The sequence below is a fragment of the Falco cherrug genome, chromosome 6, assembly GCF_023634085.1.
Source record: "Falco cherrug isolate bFalChe1 chromosome 6, bFalChe1.pri, whole genome shotgun sequence".
Lineage (NCBI taxonomy): Eukaryota > Metazoa > Chordata > Aves > Falconiformes > Falconidae > Falco > Falco cherrug.
The window spans coordinates 18045670-18071298 of NC_073702.1; positions in this window are offsets into that span (position 1 = coordinate 18045670).

A 25629-nucleotide genomic window follows, 5' to 3' on the forward strand; every position below is an offset into this window, starting at 1 on the left:
CTCCTTGGTTGTCTGCCATAGGCTTAAAGAACTATTTAAGTGCTCTGTATTGATATTCTGACACTTTTTGACAACTTTCCTCTAGTCACTGGTGAAAGTACATAGTATTCTTCCACTTAAGGAAAAGGTGGGTGAGAATTCAGCAGGAGGTTCAGCCATGTGACTGTTATGGCACCGTATGTTCATACTGCCTGCAAAAAGTATCTTTCTCATGTTGGAACCTCATAAAATCCAGAGTGTTCCATTTGTTGTTTTCAGCTTTTCGTTTTCTAAAGCATGAAAAAAAATCATGATATCTTTGTGACACATTGAAATCACATATTAAATATCATGCAAAAAAGGTGATAACGACTAGAAACTGTGTTTCACAGAAGTGACTTTATTGAACTGTTGAAAAATATAATGCTGCCTAAGAGATGAAGGGGAAAAAAAACCTCTCTTCTGGCAAGGGCATGATTCTTCAAGGTATGTGAAGCTCTTATTGATGTGGGAGTGAATGTTACCTTTATGTAGACAAGAGAAAGCCTGAAGAAAAAAACTGGCTTAAGCAGCACAGTAGCAAATGAAGGAGAAAGAAAAGGTCATTCACTTTATTCACCCATTCTAATATAATATGTTTTGAATGCGTTGTGCTTCTCTTTGTCCTCCTCAAAAAAAAAAAATTATGAGAAAGTACACTGTGGATATAACACCCTCTTGATATGACTTGACGGACCTCCCAGAAGTGAAAGCTCAAGACAAATGCGCCAGTGCTGAGACCCAGAAATCTCTGGCAGTCAGGACCAAAGTTCTGGATGAGAACTCAAGATATTATAACAGCTGTCCCACCCTGATATTATCTAGCTCCTGCTCTGGAAATTGGCAAGAAAATGCTAGTACTTAGCAGTGTTCGTGTTATGAAAGTTTAAAGAGGGTTTTTTTTATATATATACACAATGAGTCCCTTTACAATGCTGCTTAGGAAAAAAAGAAAAAACAAACCTGGAACTGAGGAAAAAGAATCTGGCTTTGCGTGCTGTAGTCACAGAAATCTTGTACTGAACAGCCAAAGCCATGTGCGAGTGCTAGACTAGTTTACTATCATGAGGAAGAGGCTGAACTGACATTCATAAAATCCCCCATACTTTCTTTTTTGCCCCTGCACCAGAGTGTCTGTTACACCCCGGAATCCAGCAGCTTTCTCAAAGGAAGTTCACTCTTAGGCAAGCTAACAGAAACACAGAGGTCAGGATTCATTGACAGCAGTCACTGTGAGCAGATTGCTGCTAGTTTATGAATCAGACCTTCTGTGCACAGTAGTGTTTGCTGGAAGCTCCTGCTATATACCAACAGGCATACATACATACCTCTGAGCTGATATGTAGGCAGCCGCTGGTGGTGCCTGCAAAGTACCAACTGGCAAAAGTAAATAGCTATTAAAAGTTACTATCAGTGATCTGTAACAGGTAGATGTAGTAGATAATTATTAGGAAAATTCACTTTTTTGGTGGATAAACTTGGGCAGGGTCTGCCATGAGAAGGTGAATTTTAGAACGCTTGACATAGAAGTTAGATGAATATATTTCCTCACAAGTACATCATTGCTTTAAGAAAGCCTTTGCATTGTGTACATACTGGCAAAAGCTTGATAGTAACTCGCTAGTGAATCATCATAGTAAGTTTTACTGGTTGAGAAGTTGATAGCATAGCCCTGACCACTGTTCTGTTATTAAAAACTGGATGAAGAGTGAGTAAGCAAATATTTAATGTCTACTTGGTAATCAGCTGACAAGTTACTTGGAGCTGTGCTTGGTAAGGGAGTGCAATAATGTCTGTAAATGTTCTGGTGACTCCTGGGAGGGAGACTCCAGCTCCTGTCTGTCATGAGCTGGAGCCCCTACCGAGCCTGCACATGGTGAGAATCGTGAGAGATCAGTTCCCAGCAGATTGAGGGGTGTTGCTGTCGAATGTAATGCAGCTGAACTAAGTTCACAGCTATGGTGGAAAAAGGGAGAAAGCAGTAAACTGGTAAATAGGTGTCAGAACAAAGCATTTCAGGATGTTAAAAGCTTATGAAAACAAAGAACGACTCTGAGACAAGACTACGCATGGAGAATTTTGATGCATACTTGGCTTATGACAGGTTTGTCTTCAACAAGTGTTCTCTTTGTGGAAGAGTTAGTTTTCACTGGAGTTGTTAGAAAACTACTTGACCTTACAGACTAATAAACGGTCTGTAATAAATATACATATTTAGACCTTACAGCTAATAAATGGTGGCTGTCTTTCTGCCTGCCTGTGGACTTTGTATAGAGTATTTTATGTATACATGCAGCTGGAACAGTATAGGCTGTCTATCTGTGGGAGTGCTGTGCAGCCATCTAGCCAGGAAAAAATATCTTGTGTATGTCCTGCTGACCAGAATCAACTGGAGAAAGAAATAAGCAAAGCCTTCTCCTCTCCTCTCCTCGTTACATGTGGCATAGGAATATGATTAGAGAAGAAGCATTGTGATATAAAAGAACTGATACCTAGATCATCTCTTTCAGAGATTAACTCAGCTTTTAAGCAGAGTAGAAGGCAGTAGGGACAATGTTAAAATGAGAGGCAAACTCCACTTAAATTATAAATTTTATACAGTTAATACTGTTACAGTGTGATGTCTAAGAAAATGGAGATACAGTTTGCATTTGGGGTTGGGGTTTTTTTTGCTTTTTACAATTTGAAAACCAGATGGTATCTGTATGGTGATCTCCTGCAAAGCGTAATCCATAGAATTTTCATTATTTTTATCGGCTTTCTCTCTCTTCCCTTCTGTTCTCCTCCCCCAGGTCACATCCATGGCCTATCTACTTTGGCACACATATAATTTGCCCATTCATGGGATCCCTACAATATATTTTTTCATTAATGTGATAGGTACTTCTACTTGTTCTGGTTTTTTCCTATATCTGCAAATGAGTTTTTTTTAATCTCACTTTCTTTAAGCTGTGTATTGTCTGTGTCTTTACCCATGTTTTCCTTCCCTTTCAGTCTGCCGCTGTGCTTGCAATGCTCCTGTGAATAGGAGGTACAACAGCCAAGTATCTCCTTGGGCCTTGAGGTATGAATGAGTTACTTGAAGATGCGCAGGCTGTGGCATGGCTGTTGAGATCTGCGTGCATATACCATTACTGCTACTGATCGTTCTCCCTGTGACTCATCGGGTTGCTGAGTTGCGTGAGAGGGAGAGGACTACTTGGAAGAGGTGACAGGTGCTGAACTTATCTGCTAGCAAGAAGCACTCACACGTCCAGTGTTGTAGGGGATCTTTAACTGTGTGGTGGGAAGGAACTCTGAGGTATTGACAGGGGAAATCACCTTTCTGGGAGCACTGCTCCTTTCCACTTTGCAGCTGTTACCAGAGCTGGAAAAATCTGGTAGTAAAAATAGTTACTCTCAGGAATAAAATTCTTGCCTGTCTTCCTAGATTGTGCATACAGAAGCAGCTCAAAACCTTTACTGTGTATCCCTTCCTTTACTGCTTAAAAATTGAGGCTGTTTCTTTTATTAAACAGGTTAGTTGGCTAAAGAGGTAACTAGGTGCCATTTAATGGATTGTGATGTATAAAACGTCTCTTTATCCCTTCACATCTAAAGACTTTGACTTGCCTATCTAGTGTAACAAAACAGATTGTGCAAAGGGCTGTAGTTGCCCTCTATAAATATGATGGGGTAAACAATAGGGAGGGGAAAAAATATTTACATCAAAGGGCAACGTTACCATACAAGCAGTTGGGTATAATCTGACCACAGGTAATTGCAATGGAAAGTAAATGGAGAATGACAACAGCTTTTCATCTGTGAGGCAGAAAACCCTATGGCAGCCACCAGCTCCACATATACAACTGTTCTTGTGATAACACTGCTTATGGATCCACAAATGCCTGCAACAAACCCAGGACTGTATGTCATGTTCCTACTAATTCCTTGTAGCTCTTTGAATAAGTCCTGTGGTTACATATACAAATACTTCTACTGCTTTTCTCCAGAACTTGCACATTTTGTTCTGTATGTGTAGAATTTCTTCTACTAATATTTGTTAACCCAGCTGTACCAAAGTGAACACCCAACAGAGGTAGGCAAATATTTTTGAGTGAAACATTTTTTTTTTGGTTTGTTCAAATAAGATCTGTTGTCAAAATGGAAACTGAATGGGAAGGTCTTCACCAGTTGAATGAAGAGCGGTGGTGTTCCTTTGTGTGTGTGTGAGTGCCAGCAACTCCCAGCTGTGTGGGAACTGAGTTCTCATGTAAGTTGTTGAAATGGCTGGTGATATTCAGCTGGTGCAAGGTCTTCTCTGCTTCTCCATGCCAGTTCCTGTAGCACTGATGAGGCTGCAGTAGAAAAAGGTTGGTGCTTTCAACTTGTGAACATGTCATCCTGAAAATGAAACGATTTGGTTTTGAAATATTACATCTCTGTGAAATTAAAAACATTTTCCACACAATTCTATTCTTAAGTTCTGCTGCTTTTAAAAAAAATCTTTAGGAGTATAATCCTAAAATGCTGTTATTTCTGGTTATGCAGATGCCTTGCATATGATATGGATTATCTAAGAGACAGTGGGGTGGTGGTTCCTTTTCTTATCCTCAAATTAAAAAGTCACTGTGTCAAGCTACTCAAAAGGAGAGGTTATTACCATGGGAATGATAGATAACCTGAGTGGAGGTTCCAGGTTAGAGAATTCTATAGGTCAAGCTTAGTAGTTTGTTCTAATTCTGAAATGCCTTGGAAGGAGAAACTTTCATTCTGTCTGGAGAGTGCTCTGTTATACATCGATGGAGGTGATATGAACATCTATTTCTTGCAAGATTATGCAATGTATGCATTAGCGGTATTTACAAACCATTGACTTAAGGAAGTCAAGCAGGAAAATCTTAACATCAGTTCCAAACTCTTCAAAATTGAGAAGAACATTTTCTCAGTGTTATAGCAATTCCTTATATTTACTCTATCTGGTGTGCCCATAAGCCAAGTAAAGAAACACTGTGTTTGGAAGAAGTAAAATTTTAATTTCCAGTAAAAAAATTGGATTCTGCAGAACTTTATACATACATAACAAAATGTTCCTCCATCTAAATGCTTAAAACAAATGTTTAAACAAACTTTCATCTGGTAAAGTGCCCTGAGAGCCCTGGGCACTAGGTGTTGGCAAGTGGAAATTCATTTTTATAGCAAATATACTAATGGAATTATTTTATAGCTATAGGAGGTGTACCAGCATATCACTGATGGTCAGTAATCTCGTTTGCCATTGTGGATCATCAAAAGACAGACATGTGCTTGTGCACTTTGGCATATTGATTTCAGACAACCTTTTCTGCTAATTTGCCTTGTACATATAATAGCAAGGGGATATTTCCTTCACTTTCCCCCTGCCCCAGTTCTTCAGGGTCTTTCTGGAGTCACTTGCCTTAAGACTGTGGCAGAAATTCCAAGTTAAATGAAGGATTTCTCTACTTTCACATCTGCATTACAAGTAGGGTTGGTGGATCTCTCTTCTCTGTCAGCCTTAACTTCGGTTTTGCAATTCTTGTGTGTGTGGAGCACACCAGCCCGGCCTCCAGGATGTCTTTCACATCCATTTAGATTCAGAAAGCCATGTAAACCATGACCCACCTGAGGCTCAATTCACTTACCCACATACAATGCCTATATGGGTGTGGTATATGGCTGGCGTGCCGATACCTGAATCTTGGCCAGTGTGCAGCTTGTGCGAGAAGCTGGAATAAGGTCTTCTGTCACTGAGATATTTCAGATATGTGAGCCCTCAGAAGTTACTTCTGTTGTGGTTTAACCCTGGCTGGCGCCTAAGCACCATGCAGCTGCTCACTCACTCTCCCCACAGTGGGGTAGCCGAGATGATCAGAAGAGTAAAAGTGAGAAAACTCATGAGTTGGAATAAAGACAGTTTAATAGGTAAAGCAAAAGCCACACACGCAAGCAAAGCAAACCAAGGAATTCATTCACCGCTTCCCACTGGCCGGCAGGTGTTCAGCCAGCCCCAGGAAAGCCGGGCTCCAGCACATGTAGCGGTTACTGGGGAAGACAAATGACATCACTTCGAATGTTTCCCCCTTCCTTCTTTTTCCCCCAGCTTATATACTCAGCATGACATCATTTGATATGGCATACCCCTTCGGCTCATTCAGGTCACCTGTCCTGGCTGTGTCCCCTCCCCATTCCCGTGCCCCTCCAGCCCTCTCGCTGGCAGGGCCTGAGAAACTGAAAAGCCCTTGACTTAGTATAAACATCACCCAGCAACACCCAAAACCATCAGTGTGCTGTCAGCATTGCTCTCTCACCAAATCCAAACCACAGCACTGCACCAGCTGCTAAGAGGAAAATTAACTCTGTCCCAGCTGAAACCAGGACAGCTCCCTTTCCTTATTTTCATTATTGCTTACCAGTCAGACCACTGAGTTGGTGAACCACATGTGTACAGGCAAGTAGATGAGTAAACTCCTAGGGACTATTAGACCTGGAAGTACTTGTAGGCTTCAAACTAGACGTAAGTGCTTTACTTATTTGTGGCTTTCTAAGTAGCAGAATAAATATTGCCAAGAGCTGTACATAGGAAGCAGTGTTTAATAACAGCTTTGTCAAACTTACAAACTTCTGTGCTGGGGTAAAATTAATGTAGTCTTCACTAACAAATTATATCCTACCCATATATAGGCCTTTCTTTATGTAAAAATGTTTAATTACAGATATAGCTGAGATATCATATTTTGCATGAAAAGATATTTGTTTTCAAAATATCAATTTAGACAGTGCAGCTCAGTCCAAGGTCCTTTTCTAAAGGGAAAGAAAGAAAAACCAACAAACCTAACATCCTGAACTTCTGGTCAATATGGAGGTTACTTAGATTAGTAACAGAAAAATAAATAATTCTGAAAATGAAGCATTTTCAAATGCTTCCAACTTTTACAGAGGTAATAATTGTGACCTAGGACATGAGGAGCTGATCTCATATACTCATTTGTTAACTGTTAATGTAAACTTTTACTGGTTTGTTTGTTTGGTTTTTTTTTTTTTATTGGTTGGTTTTGTTTGGGTTTTTTTTCCCAAATTTTGCTTTGAAACAACAACTGGGACAAAATTATTCAAACTTTTATGAGGAAAAAGCAGTCACTGTCATATTCCTAGTGAACCAAACCACATGGTGCTTAATAACAGGATTTCAGTGGTAAAGAACTATAAATTCATCAGACCTCGGTGGGGTTCCAGACAAGGTTTCTGAAACAAGTATTGAATTGGGGAATACAAAAGAAACAAACAATTTTGGGAATGCCTCCACCTTTAACCATCTTTTACTTCTTACCATACTTACGTGCTAACTTTTAAAGAAAAATAACATCTTGTACGTTAGAATGAAGAATCAAAAAAATAATTGAAAAAAAGAACTTAGAAAATTGGAAATACATTTTCTGCTGGAAGCACTGGTTTTGGGATTTTGTGAAGAATTTTGTTCATAAACTGCTGACATTGTGTTTGACAAGTTACTCAAAACTAAAGGACTGAATTTGCTTTACCACAACATTTCTAAAACAAAGGAAAACATTCCAATGCAGCCATTAGTACTACATTTTAATGCCATCTTTTTTTACTTTCTCATTCTGCCTTAGCCTTAATGTTGCAGACCAATAGTCACAGCAAAAGAAAAAAAATGGGATGGTTAAGTAAGTGTGATTAGTGATTTAGTTGTCTGAAGGAGCTGCAAATTTGTTTGATGACATTACTACATAAAGCTAGGAACAACTTTCTAAAGAACCATTTTCCATGCAAGACAGAGGTGAGATCTTTCCCCTTCTCCCAACAGTGCTCACAATCTGATTGTGGGAGAAATTTCTTCATAATCTAACACGTGATATTCTGTTCTACAATATGTTCAGAAAACATTTAATTCAAGAGACTTTGGTACCATGAAGAGCACTTGTACACACTGCCTAAAAATGTTATTTGACAAGATGGACCTCATGTCTGTCTCCTCTTTACTGTGCTTGAGGTAGTGAACGAATAGCTCAGCTTCAACTCTATTAAAAGTTCACCTTTTTGTGAATATTCAGTGAACTATGTGCTTTGCTGTGAAATTTACTTCTCAAACTCTTTATGATAATCGAAGTTCAGTCCTGCACAGAAGTCAAAGACAGTATTTTGTGTTTGTGCTTTATCTAAGTGTTCATTTCATTCAGGAGAGAAACCACATGCAGCTCATTAATTTAAAGTGCAAACATTTCTGAGCGGTTCAGCAATGTTCATTCAGATCTAAAAAGTATATATTCAGTGCTGGTATGAATGACCAAGTTCTCTCGGCAGTTCTCTCTGCAGTATCTTTCTCATTTGAAACCTTCTTTAACACAAGATGATGATCCAATCAATGCACGCAAAATCATGTGAGCTGAAACACAGTAGCAATTTATCATTCCGTGTTGTTTAGGAGGTCTGAGTGTATCCTTTCATATTAAAAAATAAACCAGAATTTGGAGAGGAAAAGCATAGGCTAAAAGCTATTCAGAAGCAGCAGAGCTCCAAGTGTTTCCAGAGTTACAGCTAGAGGAATACTGCAGGCATAGTTCCCGTGTTCCTCATTAGAACAAGTGTCTGTTCATTAAGGAAAGAGTAAGTTCAGGTCTGTAAGGATACTTGCCTTTCTGGATGAAGCTGTTGTGCTGGTTTTCTAACTGTTTTTTCTTCAAATTAGGGGAGGGCACAAATCAATAACCAGGTATTTCCTAATTCTTTAGAATAAGAATCGATCTTTTCATGCTGAGAGCAAATGTACAAATCTCAGTCCTTAATTAGTGAATCAGATGCTTTAACTAAAACAAAGCAGGGGTTGGCTTTAATTTTGGAGACAGACTTCTTCCAGACTGACTGAAGACAAGGCTGGAACTTCCTCTCATCATGATACTGAGCACTCAGGAAAACAGCAGCACCGAAAATTCTCTGGACTCACTGACCACGCCGTTCTGAGAGTGCGTATAATTGCTCAGGGAGCTGACATGAAGTGGTTTAAGGGGTGGAAGGGAACTGAGCCAGATCCAGAATAGCCAGTGGCCTCTACAGCTGCCTTCAGAGCCCTGGGTGAGGTACCTGAATTTCCTGAACTAGTAAATATCTGTTGAGAATGAGCTGAGAAGGATAGGTTTAGGAAGGCATCAGCCTTGGATTCTGCCCTGGAGGCATCTCACTCAGTGCTGAGGAGAGGAACAAAGCATCCATCCTGTTAGCCACATCTGAAGTTAGGCATGTGAAGATTTTCTCTTCGTGCATACCAATGTGATTGTGATTTCCCTTTCCTATAAAGTGGGCTAGCTTTGAAATCATTCATCCAAAATATCGGTGAGATAATATGGTTCCTGCTTGAGACTGAAGGGTTCAATTGGGTTGCAAGGAGCAGAAGGGAGAGCGTTACCGTCCAGCCCAGGCTATGGGCTGCCCAGAGCTGTGTGTGGGAAAGTGGAAAGCATACTCTTGCTCCCAGAGAAGTTTACACACGTTTGAATGTTCATTGTGTACAGAAATGGGTTTTGAAAAAAGACCTGATGGCAGTAGTTGCTGAGTTTCTCTGCTTTGCCGGTGCGAGAGGGCTCCTGACATGTCCTCTGCCGCTACTGCCCTGCTCCCTGGAGCCTGCTGAGTCCTTCTGGGCTGAGCCTGCTACCTTCTTATCCCCACACACAACCAGAATCTGACCTGAGAGCACATGTCGTCAAGGCAGGGAGTTTCTGTCCCCATCCTGGGGCAGAGTGGGGAGCTGTGGGGGCATGTGCTCTCACAGAGGCACCAGAGGTGCTTGGAGGCAGCTGGGCCAGGCACTGATGCTGCTGCAGGGCCAACAAGGCAGTTTTGTGTCAAAACCTTCTTCTTGGTATGCCCACACAAGGACGGTGAAGGTAGGGCTTGAACTTGAGCAGCAGACCAGCTTCACATCTGCTTTTAAGAAGCAGTATCACCACTGTCCAAATGCCTGGGTAACTTCAAGGGAGAAGGTGCGGCAGCGCCGGGGCTGGGCTGCTCCTGTGGCAGGCAGGGGCTGGCTAAGGGGGATTTCAGGATTGTGGGCTTCAGCTGAAACATTCAATTAGTTTTGTGGGTTTGGCCAGTTCCAGCCCTGGGCCTGGGCCTCAATGAGCTGAAGTACTATACATATAAAAGACAAAAGCCTCCACCCAAAGTTTGTAACTGTCCTGCTATAAAATTCCTCCTATGGTTCCATCCTGAAGGACTATTAAATTGTTATGTTTCCTCTGGTTCACAACCTGGTATGTCTTTTCATTCCTGAAAAATCAAACAAAGCTTTTAAAAAAGATAAAGAAAAGGTGGAGGAAAAAAGCCAACAAGGCAGATAAACCCATTACAATCAAACAAATAAAATGCATATGTGTATTCAATCAGGAGATATTTAAAAAGGCAGTTAGAAGGCCCAAAGACCTATTTTCTGCTTCAGCAAAAATTTTTGTTAAATAAGATAGCACAAAAAACTGGCTGAGAAATTACATAGATAAATACTTAATTATTACTTATCATTTAATTATGAGACAATCTACAAGAAATCAATCTACAAAACAGTTGGGTTTAGTAGTTGGATGGGGTTGCTATTTTCTCTCTCTCCCTCCAACTCCCCCCCCCCTTTTTCTTCCCACTCCCCCTTTTTTTTGTCTTCCCCCCCCCCCCTTTTTTTTTTTGGCAAAACAGGAGACATATAATAATGAAACACATAATTTCTATGATGGAAACTGCAGAGTGTTTTACTTGTATCTGATTTCTCACTCAGCTGTTTCATTCCCTCATCCATCTTCCAGATTTCCTCCAGACTGGATATGGATTCCTCACTGAACTTATCTTTTCTAAAATCTGTGAGTTAAATTGCTCAACTTTTCCATAATCTTCATGATTTTGTAGATCATTACCACGTTCTTCCTCAGAGATCTCTTTTTCAGGTACTAATCTACTTAATGGTCTTTTGTACTGGAGTCTTTCCACATCATCCTTCTTGCCTTCCTCCCTGAGCTTTTCCTATTTGTGTGACATCCCAAAAGGCATGATGTCATAGCATGATCTAGTGTTTTATGTTTTCTGTATTATGTTTACCATTTTCTGATGTATTTTCTTCTTTTATTTTAGTAATTCCAAATTATATTTGACTTTTGACTGTGGCTGAGTGTGAATATATTTCGAATATATTCACAAATATATTCAAAATAACTCTGAGGTCTTTGAGAAGTAAGAAATTCACACACCTTCCTGTATCTGTGCTTAGAATCCCGCCCCCCCCCCCCCCCGCATACATTGTGTTTCACTTACTGGATAGTGGCTTTCATCTTCAGGCAATTTAATGATCAACCTTACCTGCATTCTTATTAATTTTTGATTGTCTTTCCCTGGTGTTATATTTACAGTTTTAATATTTTCCCATCTGGTTGAAAGTTGATTTAATGATTTAAACTGTTCTCTTACTTTAAGTATTTTTATTTTTTTCTGCTATTTTTCTATAAATATTTTTTTCTTTTGCTAAGATCTAACTTGGTGTTTGAAATGTCTCCATCATACCTGCAAACTTTTTTAAGCATTTATTTTATATTTTTTAATGAGTCCTCCTGTTTAATTGTTCTCCTTAAGAAAGTTAAAGTAGAAGGAGGTGTGGGGGAAGAAGAGAGGGATTTTTCCATTCTACAAGGATGCTGAATATACATTGTGCTTGTTACATTTTTCTGTAGCTGCATTTTTATTTTTGCCCTGTTAATTACCCAGGAAACTTCACAGTTATTTTTTATGGATTTTCTGATTTTGGCAGTCACATAGTCGTAACTTGTTTTGCTTGAAATTTCATATTTTTTCTATTTCCTCCCCAAAACATGCTTTAAGTCCTAGAAACTTGTTGAAAGCATGAAAATAGTAAACAAGATTTTCTCCTCGGAGTACTTTGAGACTTCTGGGTTACACAGTCCACATGTACAATAAAGTATTAATGTTAGCATCCAAGTCAAATGCATTGTGTCTCAGAGAACATCTTTAAACAATAAACCTTTCATATTTCTTCTGTATTTTAATGTGCAGCATGTAATACCTTAAATAATATATTTAAGGCATGTCAGTTTTATCTCTAAATATAAGCAGTTTTCTCTGGGCTTTGAAGATATGCCTAATAATATTCTGATGCAGGGGAAAAAGGGAAATACAGTAAGATACAAGAAATATAAAGTATTCTTCAATGACTTCAAAGTTGAAGGAATTCCACTGAAAGCAGCAGAAGATGTATTTCTATGCTCTAAAAAGGGTCATAAGTGTGAGATATGAGTGTGCATGTGTAAAATCAGAAAGGTGACGATTCAAATAGATTTAAAATTATTAAGAGACAAAAAAGAAAACTTAGGTTAATAGAAAGTTTGAGTAAAACTAGATGTTTTATTATGATTCTTATTACCATGAATGTTAATAAGAGTATGGGACATGAAAGGAGAAAGGTTGGCTAGTGAATATTTAGATAAATTAATATAGCATGATATGACACTATAGAGTTTACTTAGGGAACAAGGTGAAGCCATTTCTGAATCATTGCACTGTTCTTGGGGAACTCATGGAGGGCTAGGGAACCCTTGAGAAATGGCAAAAGGTAAAGAAATTACATTTAACATGGAAGGAAAAGTAGTTTTGTGGGGGACCTATTTTCTGAGAAAATAGTAAATTGATAAAAATGCAAATCATTGCTTGTCAAGAAAACGTCTTCTCAAACAATTTCAATATCCTTCCTTGATAGAGCAAGTACTCCAGGAAGCAGGAAACAGCATTTATGATGCAACTTGTCTTATGTAGGATTTTGGTCTGCCCCACAGCGGACTGTCACGAACAAGTATGCATTAGGAAGTATGGCTGGCTCTGGGGTGGATACAAAACTGTACAAAGACCTGTAGTCAAAATGTTTCTGGTAGCTGGATTTTAAGGTGGCATATCGGTGAGGTGAAACCAGCCTCCCCTGGGGACAGTGCCCTTCTAAATTTTCATGTGTGACCTGTACTTGGCACTGGAGGAAAACAAGATGTTTGCAGAAGGCAGCCAACTGGCACAGATTAAGGAAAACATGACTGCAATTCACGTTAGCATTGCTAAATTGCAAGAATAGTCTGAAAACAGTAGCACGAGTGATGACTTGGTAACTTCATGGTTGCTTTCTAGCTTCTTATCCTTGACTCGGTTCTGCCTGTTTTAGGAATCCGATATAAGAGATCAATCATTCTTTTTTGTATCCAAGAATTGCTCATTACACTTCAATCAATTCTCCTCTGTGTGAAATTCATCTGACCATATCTAGAAATAAACATTGCAGATATTTTTATCTGAACTTGTAATCCATGGTCAGGAGAGAAAAATAGGCTGTGATTTTTTTCTCTTTTTAAAGTAAATGTCCAAATTAGGCTTGATTAAATCCTTTCTAAAAGTTTATTTTCATTTACTGAATACTAAGGGTTACTATGTTGGGAACAGCATCTACATTGGAGGTATATTAAAAACAGGAGAGATGAATCCTTCTCTCTGGCTGAATCTGTACTAGAAAGAGAAGCTCTACCAGTGAATAATTTTGTGTCAGGGAATTTCTGGAAAACTCCCTGGCATGATGACTGATTTTCTCTCAAATAATTGCCAGGTACAGTTCAGAAGTGAAAACACTCAAGACTTTCTCACTAAGCCCTGAAGATGTAGGCACAATGGTTTAGATGCCAAGCGACTTTGTCAGATAGCCAACTCCATACCGGTTGACCTTGCTGCCTGGGGAATTTGCTAACTCGTTTGACTGTAAAAGTTAATAAATCATTAGTTTACTAGTACAGCAGTGTTAATATCCCCTTTCTGTTTTAGAGTTCCCATTAGTACCAGTTCTTGTGCTTTGAATACTTACACTGAATGCCCTCACAAAAGCTTTTTTCCACTTCTTACTCTTTTACGTGTCTATGGACAACCACTGTTATCCTTACCAAGAGTGTGGCCACTATTTCCCTCTACCCTAAATCCTACATATAGCCATGATTTACAGGTAACATCTAAATCTTCTCCTTACTGTATTTTAGTTCTGAACAGTGAAATCTTTGTGAAAGCTGTACCCAATAAATCTCTGTTATTCAGATCAGGTCATAACTTTGATGATATGAAGGTTTACAGGTTTTGCTAACACTTTTCTTTAGGATGAAGCCATGTAAGGTGTTTAGCAACTTGACAAGTGACTCTTTTGGCTTCTGAAAAGATACCTGGAATTTCAATGAAAGCCTCTCCAAAGACAGACATGTGAAAAGGTAGGTCTTTCTCTTTCAGTTTCAGCAGGACTTTAAAGAAAGTTTCAGGATCTTTGTCATGTTCCCACCTGTGAGGCCAGGCAATGTGTAAAGGTCTTTGCTGATCGTGTGGTCCACTCAGGATATTAGAGAGGTTAAAAGTCACATGTTGCTTATCTTCTTCTTGACAAGGATTTGCACTTTCTGATATGTCAGACATGTTCCATCTCTCTGGTGCTGTTAATGGGGAAGGCAGCCCCTTGTGCTGTGTGGTATAAAGTCCAGGCTGGGCTTCACAAAGTCCAGGCTCACGATGTGTGTTTCTGTTTTTCATTAAAGTACTTTTTTTTTTTTTTTTTTTCCTGGTTCTCATGCCACCTTAAACGATAATCCTCAATGACTCAAATTTCTTCAAGACTTTCAGATGACTGTATCCAAAAAGTTTCTTTCCTTTCTTTTTTGGGTGTCATGCCATCTCTATGCAGCAGTCTCTTTTCAGCATAGAAAAGGAAGACAAAGTGCTACCAGAATAGGTATGCACATAAACAGGGTATATTTTCTGTTTCCTTTGCTGTTTTTCTTTTGTCCTTCTATCCTGAAAGCATGTGTATACATCGTATTATCCAAAAGAGGTCAGTCATGTCTAGCTTTTTCATCCACATGAAAGAATTGAGCAGAATCTCATCTGAGCCTCTGACTCTAGTCCTTTCTGATCTGCTCACTTTTAGTCCCAAAGAAACCATCAGTGCACATGTGGGTTAGTAATGTGGTGTAGTCTGTGATTCAGATGAACCATGGCAGCTTTTCTGTAGCGGGTTTGGAGCCCTCTGCAGTGGCACTTTGATAACTCACAAGTCAGCAGATCCATTCTTCCAGCTTCCTCAGCACTGAGTCCCAGAAGAGCTGCTCTTTGAAATGTATAAGCAGCACTACAAAGAAGCAGCAGAGTCCTTAGGACATTTAGGACCAATATAGCAATCTGTTATTGGCCTTGGCTGCTGGGGCTAAGCAAGCAGCTCCTGTCCAAGGAGCAGCCACATTCTTTCTCTCTTGGTGAAGTAGCTTCAGAGTCCCTAGGTGACTTTGAGTTTTCATGCTTCTAGATCATCTTCTTCATGAAATATTTGTTTCTCATGTTTCAACCTTCCCACTTCCTTTTCAAACGTTCCTGCTCTTCTTGAGAGTGTCTACTAACAACAGCTCTTGTAATGGACTTTTTCATTTTCTTTTCCTTCCTGACTTTCAGTGAATGTAAGACCCAGTCTTTAAAAAAATCCTGATCAGTGCATGCTCATAATTATTTGAATCCCTGTTTGCACACAGCTTTCACAGAAGGAATGGAAGATCTGCCAAGGGCATGCCTGCTATGAAAGATTGAGGACGCATAATTTTTGTCCTTGCATATTATTGTGATTGTCATTTTCCTGTTCTGTGACTTTGCCAGGAAACTCCTCTGCAGCTACTTCTTCATGTTCCTTTGGAAAAAACATGGTGTTCTTTAGGTGGCTTAGAGAGGCAAATGCTCATTGGAGCCTAGAGTATGTTCCTACAAGACACTGATTATGGAAATGCATACAAATAACAGGTTGTTATAAAAGGATCTCTCCTTTGGAGTTTTAGTGAATGTTAGTAGCTAGGATCTCTTTGCAGAACAGAGAAATATAGAATAGTTCAGATTAGAAAGGACCTCTGGAAGTCATCTGCTCTCTCTACTCAAAAAAGGGCAAAGAAAGGCCAACTTTGAAGTAAAGATCAAGCTGCTAATCCAGAAGATCAGCACTTTTATTAGTGCCTAGTTACAGACAATGCCTCCTATTTCATGTGATGGCAGAAGTTATTACTTTCTATTAATCTTCTGTACCCAAAAAGTATATTTTTATGTATGTTTTATAGATCCAGATTCCTGTCATTTAATGGAGACTGCAATACTGGATATGTTAAAGGCATGATGTAGAAGGGACGAGAAACCAAAGCAGAGAAGATGCCCAGGAGCAACAGACAAGAGCAGGAACAGAAAAGCTGAGTTATTGTTATAAAACCACTCATCACCAGTGCACCAATCAAGGCAGAAGTCATGGAGACAATAGATTGGAAAAGGTTCCCTTTATTGACATTTTGCATTGTTACAGGGTGCACTTCCTTCATACAAATCTAATTTCCTAGCTGTGGTATTCTTGAGGCAGGGGAGAGAAGAGGATAATAGGAAGGGCTAGACGGAGCCTAGCCCTGGGCAAGTAGTAAATAAACTAGAATGATTCCATACACACCACACATTCCTGGACAAAATGTGCATCAAAACAGCCTTGGGGTATGCAATCCACCAGAAATGTACAATTTGTAAGCTTGTACAAACTCATTTGGAGCATGTTCATGTTTGATGCTGGTTGATCCAGTTATGCTTTTGGTTGCATTGAATTCTGTACAGTTAGTTCCCCTCTACCTTAGCTTTGTTGTTGTCAGATCAGGACACGAAATACATGAAAATATAGTGGATACTCAGCTTTACTTCTGAAACTAATAGCTACTGTTGTCCAAACCAATAGCTAGTTTCCTAATAGTAAAACTGTTTCCTGGTGACATGACAGCAAACATTTTTGGGTTTCTTTTGATACCTTTAATTATTAACCAAAGTGAATCCTAACTATTTTGCAAGAATTTACATTGTAGTGTAGTTCCATCTTGGAAATTCCAAATGAACCATGAAGGAACAAGGCAATGTCATAAGTCTATGAAAATTAAAAGGACATCTCAGAACACCATTATATTCATCCAAGTCCTCAAAACTTGTAAATAACCTTACTCATCAGAATTGGTTTATTAGCTATCACATTGAAGATTATTTTATTGCCGTATTCTAATCTTTCCTACTTTTCCTCTTTTTTTTTTTTTTTTCTTGTTCAAATAAGTTGGGGGCAAAACAAACTAGAAAGTTGCTTAGCATATGTTCTTCCAAGCACTTAGAATTGCCAGGAACTGTCTAATTTCTAGCCAAATTATTTGTAGTTTGCTGAGTTGGAAAAAAGTACATGTAGCTGACACAAAATTAAGCAGCTCCTGTGCACAGCTGATCTTTGGGGATCTGTACTTGAAAACTCTAAGCTAATAGAACTACCACATGTGCTGGCTACCAAAATGCATCTTGTTACTTGCTACGGTCATTGCCTATGGAAACTTACTTTTCTGCCTAATGTTAAAGCGTAACACTTCTTTCTGTAAACATGGTAAGGAGAACTGGAAATTTCCTTACTAAGGCATATAATTATAACCTTGGGCTGTATTTTGACATGATGTGCTCTAAGTTCACATACACGGTCTTTTTTAAACATGTAATTATAAATATACTAAATATAAATATAGTAGTTGAAATACTAGCAATACACAGCAAAGTCTGTTTCTTTGATTTTTTTGGTGGTCTCTAATGTGTCAGTATTTCATAAATGTCATCTTTGAGTAAAACTTGCTTTTAAAGAAAATTATTTGGATGATGCAATCCATAATGATATAGATAACTTGTCAGATCCTTACTACCAGAGAGAAAAATACAGACAATAATTTTGGAAGCTGATTATGTGGAATTAGGCAGAGAAGTACAAAGGTCATTACTGCTTTTGAGGAGCATTAAAGGAACATAGCTTTTTCCTCTTGAATTCTGAACTAACAGGAAAACTGGAACTAAGAGGAAAACTGGAACTCTTCACTATTCAAGTCATGGTGCTCCAGGGAACACATGATCATTACTATACATCTTGTATTGTCTTTTATCTAATTCAATTTATGTTTAACATTACCAAGTCAAAATGGCAGTCACTCAGTTTTTACTTTTCATTCATTTAAATAACAAGCAGACAAGAACATAAGTAATGCCATACTGAATCAGATAATTTGTCCATCATGCCTGCTATTTTGTGCCTTGCGGTGACCAGTAGCAGACACTTAATACAAATTTAAAAGAAACAGAGTATGCTTTACCTGTTCACTTCCCTGGAATGAGTTCTTCGTTTATGACAATCAGCAATTATAAACATTTTCTGAACTGTGGGTTCTCATCTGGACTGTCATGCTATGTAGTCTCTGATGGATCTATTCTCCATGATAATTTTTTAATGCCTTTTGGAACCTTTTGGACTTCTGACCTCTACAACATCCTGTGATAGTGAGTTCTCAATTTAATTTTGCATGAGATTTAATTCTGTGTGAAAAGTGACTTCCTTTGTTTGTTTTAAACTTTCTGCCTGCTAAATAAATTGGGTACTCGCTGATTATTATAGTAAGGAAAACAGTGAACTCTATTCAGTTTCTCCACATATTTCATATTTTTATAGACTTCTAGCACATCTCCCTTTTCTTTATCTCTGTGCAAACTGAAGACACTATGTCATCTCTTCTTGTGTTAAACTGACTTCCTATCTTTGTTCAAAGCTGTGCAACATGTCATGATGGGACGGTGAAGATGATGACGCCCTTTATGATAATAACACATGCTAAATGACTGTGACTCCACCCCTTTTCTAAATTAGTGGGACTTTTGGCCAGCCAGTCTTCTGACTACTGGGCTGTTTTAAAGTGAATCTCTGCTTACATATATATACTTTTCTCAAAATATCCCCACCCAGGCCATTTCCATTAGTGCATGACTTCAACTTCAGAGATTCTGGTTAGATTTCCACTCTGGAATTACTCTGTCATGTTTACTTTTCTCTCATCCATCTAAAATCGGTGTGCTCATCTATGATTCTTTTCTAATCTAAGAATTAAAAAATGCCGTTTAATTGCTAGATACTCTAGACACCATCTGACCCAGTCACTACTAAAGCTACACTATGTCTTCATGACCTGCTTAATAGGTTAGTAATGCAAGCACCTGATTAACAGAATTCACACCTACATAAGATGAGATTTCCATGTCCAAGTCACCTGATTTGCAGCAGGCAGCTGCTTTGGGCTTTGCTGTCACTCAGAGGCATGTGCAGAAGTAGTTGTGGGAACTGACAGAACCAGAACTTCTATTAAAAGTGCTGTGCACAGAGAATTAACTCAGATTCCAGATGTGCTGTGTTTTCTTGTCATTCCAAAAATGGTACTTTCAATTGTAACCAAAATAATCACAACTGCAACAAACCCTATTTTTATCATATGAACGCTTTTACTCTGTTTTGAATAAACAATACATTTTATGATAACATTCAGCAATCCTTTTCCATTAATATTTTCCAGTTGTATACAAGTTACAGTCGGTTATAGAAAGCAAGTATGGTGCGGGGGCAGTCACTGTCTCGGTGGCATTAAAACACACTGACAACTTGTCAATGTGAACGTCTCTGGGCTTTGGCTTTTGTTACAGTCTCAGGCCAGGTTCCCTAGGTTTTGCCAATCTTTTGGTGATTCTTGGTCTTGTTCCGTCAAGCTGGGGCCAAGTTTTAAGTACTCTGGAAACTGGATTTGGTTCAAACCTTAGAATAATTTATAGTTTGGGACAATGTTTATTTAAGACTTATTTTGAGTCAGCCAAAATCTGGTGGATTTCTGTGTTTTTCTAGTTTTATATCCTATTTGAATGGATCTATGTAACTGGAATCTGAAGCTGATAAATGCATATGCTTATGGGGAAAAAAAAAAGAAAAAGAATCTTAGGTTAAGTAAAAGTACTAGCTGGTTTTGCCTATTTCCATGAAGCAAAGAGTGAAATGAGTAATTTGCTTCCATTCTACACTGTAAAATTAACAAGGTTCACGGATCCATTGCAGTATAACTGTTTTCTGGCAAACTGAGATGAACTGATGTCCTAATAAGATCACACTGTGATCTTAAATTGTTCTGTGTCTATAGGGGCAAACATATGTATTGTACACCTACCCTGTCAGTATGAATCGCTCCATGATCCTCCTACTTTATCTAGAAATAATGTAGCACAGATGCTAGAAAACATCTGAGATCTATTTTGGAGTGGAACATGTAGTTCTCTCACACACAACATTTGGAATGGTTTACCTCTTGCATGTTAAAATGTTTTGCCCTCAGAGAGAGGTCACATAGACCAGCAAAAGAGAGTTTGACTGAAGGCCTATATCTGAGCAAGGGTCTGCAGTTGCAGAAGTTTGCAATATTGTCACCTATGAGTATGTTGCTGGGTGACTTTGCACTGGAGGTTTTCAGCTTGTCCTGAAAACAGTTTTCTGAAATAACAAACAGACCCCAGAAGTCTGAAATGTAGTCTGTGTAAAAGTCTGTGATGTGCCTTGTGGGAGATGGAGGGGCTGGGATGTGAGCAGGCACTAGGACCTTTGGAGCTGGGGCCAGCACACACTAAAGGGTGCTGCTAGTGTAAAGAGAAGACATCAGCTGGTCCAAAGGACACATGAAGAATCATGAAGATAGTATAGATGTAAGTGATAACTCGATTCTTGTCTGCCAGTTTAAGTCAGTTTGCAAAGATCAAAAAGACAGCACAGTTTAATTAGGAAACAGACCTAAGACAATGGGAATGTCTCAAGAATTTTTTTTATGCAAACTTTATCTCTCAGTTGGTTTGTAAGTTGCGTGCAAAAGCGTTGTTTTCTGAGATGTAGATGCAATATTTATTTGGTGATATTGTAAAACTGATGTTGATCAGTGGCTTTTGCAAGAATCATTACAGCAGGGGTCCTCAAACCTTTTAAACAGGGGGCCGGCACGCGGATGAAGTGGCAGGCAGTCATCTGCGGCTGCTTGGTTTCCCCCCCCAACCCCCGGCGGGGGGGGCGGGGGGTTCTGTCAATACTGGGGGCCACACTGAGGACCCTGGGGGGCCGTATCCAGCCTGTGGGCCGTAGTTCAAGGACCCCTGCATTACAGCGTGTGATACTAACAGCTGCTTTATTTTAAACAGATAATCACAGGTCTGTTTCTTTGAAAATATGTTATATAATGGGATTTTGAGGCTTTGGGATTATAATTAATAAATAATTTCAATCGATATTCTATAATATTTCTTTAAAGTCAATTTTTGAGATGAAAGCTAAAAAAAAGATAATTCAAGCACAGTTTAAATGAACTATTACAATATTTTAAAATAATGATTTCCTTATAAAAGGGACATAAACTTTTAGAAGCCTAAAATTCAATAGCATTTAAACTTATTAAGGCAAATTTTGAAAGAGGTTTACAGTTGCACACAGGGGCACATATAGATTTGAATATTTGTATGGCATCCCATCAGGCTGAAAAATTTTGTAATTTACATTTTTTCCCCATTAGTAGAGACGACTTTACCTTCTATTCACATATTGACACCCAAACTGTACATTAGATACCTTTTTCTTAACTGGGCCCTCAGTAATTACCTGAAGATTTCTTCAGGGTGTAACTAAAATGTACTGTAATCATTGAAGGCATTACTGCTGTTTTATGTGAGCATAGAGACTACTTGGGTAAAATTTAATATGTGGCTAGGTAAACCCAGCAATGAGAGAAGTTTTCTCTTCTCTAGAACATAGTTTACAAAATCAGCTCTGCTGAAATTATCTTTCAGGTTCAGCACTAATATGCTGGAAAGTACAGGTGGCTAGTGTTCCAGTTTTTCTCCAGCATGTGTCTCAGCAATGTCAGTATTAAATGAATGGTACTTATGATAAGATTACCTATTTATGATAATGTTACTTACTTAAACTTTACTTGACATTTGTTCTTTGTAATTCAGAATTCTTTAAATGCATTATTTATTCCGAAAGGAAGAGTAGTCCCTCTGTTTCCAAGACCATACAATGACTTTAGCATATCCTAAATGGCACTAGGTGACTATGTGAGGACAAGTGAATTGAACCATTTCTATTAGTGAAATGAATGAAAATGTTTTGCTTTATTTTAGAGATATGCCTTATTTGAGGAAAAGAATCCCATAAAATGTGATTAAACCTCATATTTTTTTGACTGAAATATTTTATTCCCGTGTCTTCATCTACAGTCTTAGCATAAGCTCCTGGAAAATAATTAAGCTGCTATCCTTCAAAGACTTATCAAAAGGAAGCCTTCAGCTCACAGTGTACACACAGTAGTCTCAGCCTTATTGCCTCATCCAAAGTCAGCAGAGTACAGTTGTTGCTATTTTCTAATCTGCTCTTTCCTAATCAGGAAGTTTCTTGGGGAGAAAAGCTGTGGGAAACTGATGGGAAGCTCATCTAGAGTCCTAGGCAATCTGCCCTAGTGTTACTACCTAGGCAGTTCAGTTGATATATTTCATCCCCAGGCATATTAAAGCAGCTGGAAAGATTCCAGTAGACTCCAATGGGCTTACATCAGGCTGTTATATGATTGCTGGAGAACTGGAAATTGATGGGCTTTTACTTTAAGTAAAAATTCTTTTGAAATGAATATAAAGTGATAGGGGAGTGTCTTTGCAGATACTCATCTTTGTGACATATGTGTGGTTTCCTCTAAGCCCTATCATTGCTGAATATTAAAGAGTGAATACACTTGAGGTTTAATCAAATATTTCCTTCTGAGTCTGGCAGGGATGTAAGTTTTGCAGTCTAAAAGTGCAAGGAAGCTGGTACTTGCATGAGATCGCAGCTGTCTGCTTTGTGCACATGCAGTGATACACTCACTGAGCCCCCCAGGTACTGGAAGGGTTATTTTCCTAAAATAGATTTAGTATTGCATTTTCACGAAAAGTGTTTCCTTTGTATTGACAAGTTGATTGTCTGACATAGACAACTGCAGATGTAATCGTTTACTTTGCAAAAAAACCCAAAAAACAACAACCAAAACCAAACCACCAACTCCCCACCCCCCCCACCCCCCCCTCCCAATTATCATCTCAAGCAAGTTTTAGCATTCTGTATTCCCTGAATGTCAGGTTTGTATCCAGACTCCTCACCTCTCTGTGTCTGAAGCCATGAACTAGTGCAGACTTCCCTGTGGCCAGCTGGGAATACCTCACAACATGTAAATGGTATGTGATAAACAATTATACACTCTTCATTTTCCCCAGGGTGTTCTGAGCCTTCGCAATTAAACATATAAACTCCCTTATTGAACTCAGTGAGACTACAAGCAAAAGCTTTAGGATTGAAAATTTTTTAGTAACTTTTGTCTTCCGGGCTTTCTCATTGATTTATTTCTGTTTATAAGGTACTGTAAGTTGGGTGGTATATAAAACACCTCTGATGTAGTATTAAAAGATGAAATTGTGGTTTTGGACTATTACTGGCTAGAAATTTTCGGATTCAGAAAATAAATACACTGAAGTCAAAGTCAATCCAAAAAGCAATCCTATAGGCATGCTTGTTTCCCAGCCAAGCATTGTAGGCTTTTTATACTGAAGTTTTGTGTTCGGGTTTAGAGTTTCCCCAATGGGCAATAACTCCTAACAAGACAGATTTTTATTCTATCTTTTATAGACTTCCTAGCTCTCTCAGGAATGCCATGAAGATGTTTTCTGGATAAAAGGTTAAGTCATGAACCAGTGTTGACTTTTTCAAATGGTTTTGTCTGTAGTGGTCTGCCATATATACTGTGTAACACACAAAGGGTTAATACAATTTTATATCATGTGTGCTGACTATAAGGAATCAGTATTGACATTCATACATGCTTATTTCTATCAGAAAGTACTTCAGTTATGGCCATTGTCTCCTATTAGTTTTCTTTCCTTTTTGCCAAGAAGCAAGTTTTTTTCAAATTAATCACTAATTTTTTTTCCAACATTATTATTTTGTTTAGTTAAATTTTGAGGCCCTTTTAATAATCTGGAAGGAAATCTTGGCAAGAAACAACACAAATCTTGAATTAGTTGTCTGAGTCCATTTTTACACTCTTTTAAAAAGAACAAGGAAATATTCCCAAGGAGTTCAAAGAGAGGGAGTAGAACATTTGGGGCAGATGTGACTTTATGGCATGTGACTGCAAATGAATAGTAACACAAAATGTACATTTTGATTATCAAATGTAAACAATTTTGTTTCTTATTGTTTTTAAGGGTGTTTTTTCTCCTTGCTTTATTTCATGGCATGTGTTGATTGCATCGCAGCAGCTGGATTGACTCTGGGTTTTGGATTATTTAGGGTTATATGACCTTAAATCTGTGTTGACTGTTAAGTATTCATTACATGCTTCACTACAGCTTTCATTCAGTTGCAATTTTTTTAATAGGTTATACAGTATTTATAAATTATAATAGCACATAGCTTTGCAAACGGAGTTTTAATGCAATTGGATCTCCCATATATTTGTGTCTTGGGTAGATATTTAATAAAAGCTGAGCTGGTGCTGCAGCTTTGAGGCATTAAAAAAATCTGTCTTTTGTTGACCTGCCTATTTCCACCAACTTCATGAGTTCTTTGTCAAATTTCGTTAACTTTTGGTCACCTTGAGATCAAAAGTTTGTGGGTAGGACTGACAGTATATCATAGAAGATTGACTTCTCCCCTCAAAAATATATCCAGACAAAAGAATAACACAGTACTGAGCCTTATCTTGCTGTTATATGTCCCTTCCTTTCTCTTCAGTTTTTGGCAATCAATGGCTTAGGGATTTCCTGAGTTAGATGCAGCATCTGGACCATCATATTTTAATAGCCACTGGTGGACTCTTTCTTCATGAATTTGTCTAATCTCTTCTTTAACTCCATTTATGCTTTTGGCCTTTACAACATCCTGTGGCAATGAGTTCCAAAATGTAATTACGTGTTGTGTGAAAAAGTACTTCCTTTGGTTGGTTCTTAAATACTTGTTATGGGCAAAGTACATTCTCTGCTGAGTGATAACACTGATTTCTTCACTGCACTGGGAAGCAATCACACCCTGGACAATAGGTGTTCCCAGCAGTAGGCCAATGTGGTTATATGTGGACATCAGTGACAAGAGTGACAGGAGACAAGAGAAGTGTGTAGTGGCCCCTAGTTTATTTGACTTTGTTCTGTCGTGAGACTATATGTAAGAACATTATACCCTTAAATCGGAGCTGCACTGTTGGGTCATTTATTGATGATGTTTAACAAAGTGGACAAGTGTTTATTGTAGGCTCTTCCTCTTCCCTTACTTTGCAAAGGCACCGAAATATAAACTCTAATTTACCATACATGGTTAGATGCAAGTTTCCATTGCTCTGTTTAACAATGTACAGTTAATATATTATGCGCTAAACACTTGTGCTTGCAACACAGAAACAACCCACATGGTGTACTTAATGTGTCACAGACTTCAGGGTCATTTTTTTTTCTGGCCAAGAGCTCAGAACTAGCAGCTGCATCTTGGGATGTCATTGTCAAACCATACCCCCAAGCATCAGGATCAATACTTCTGTTACTAACAATGTTTTATTTTGTAATAAAACTTTTCCCAGATAAGCTCATCTAATTGGAATT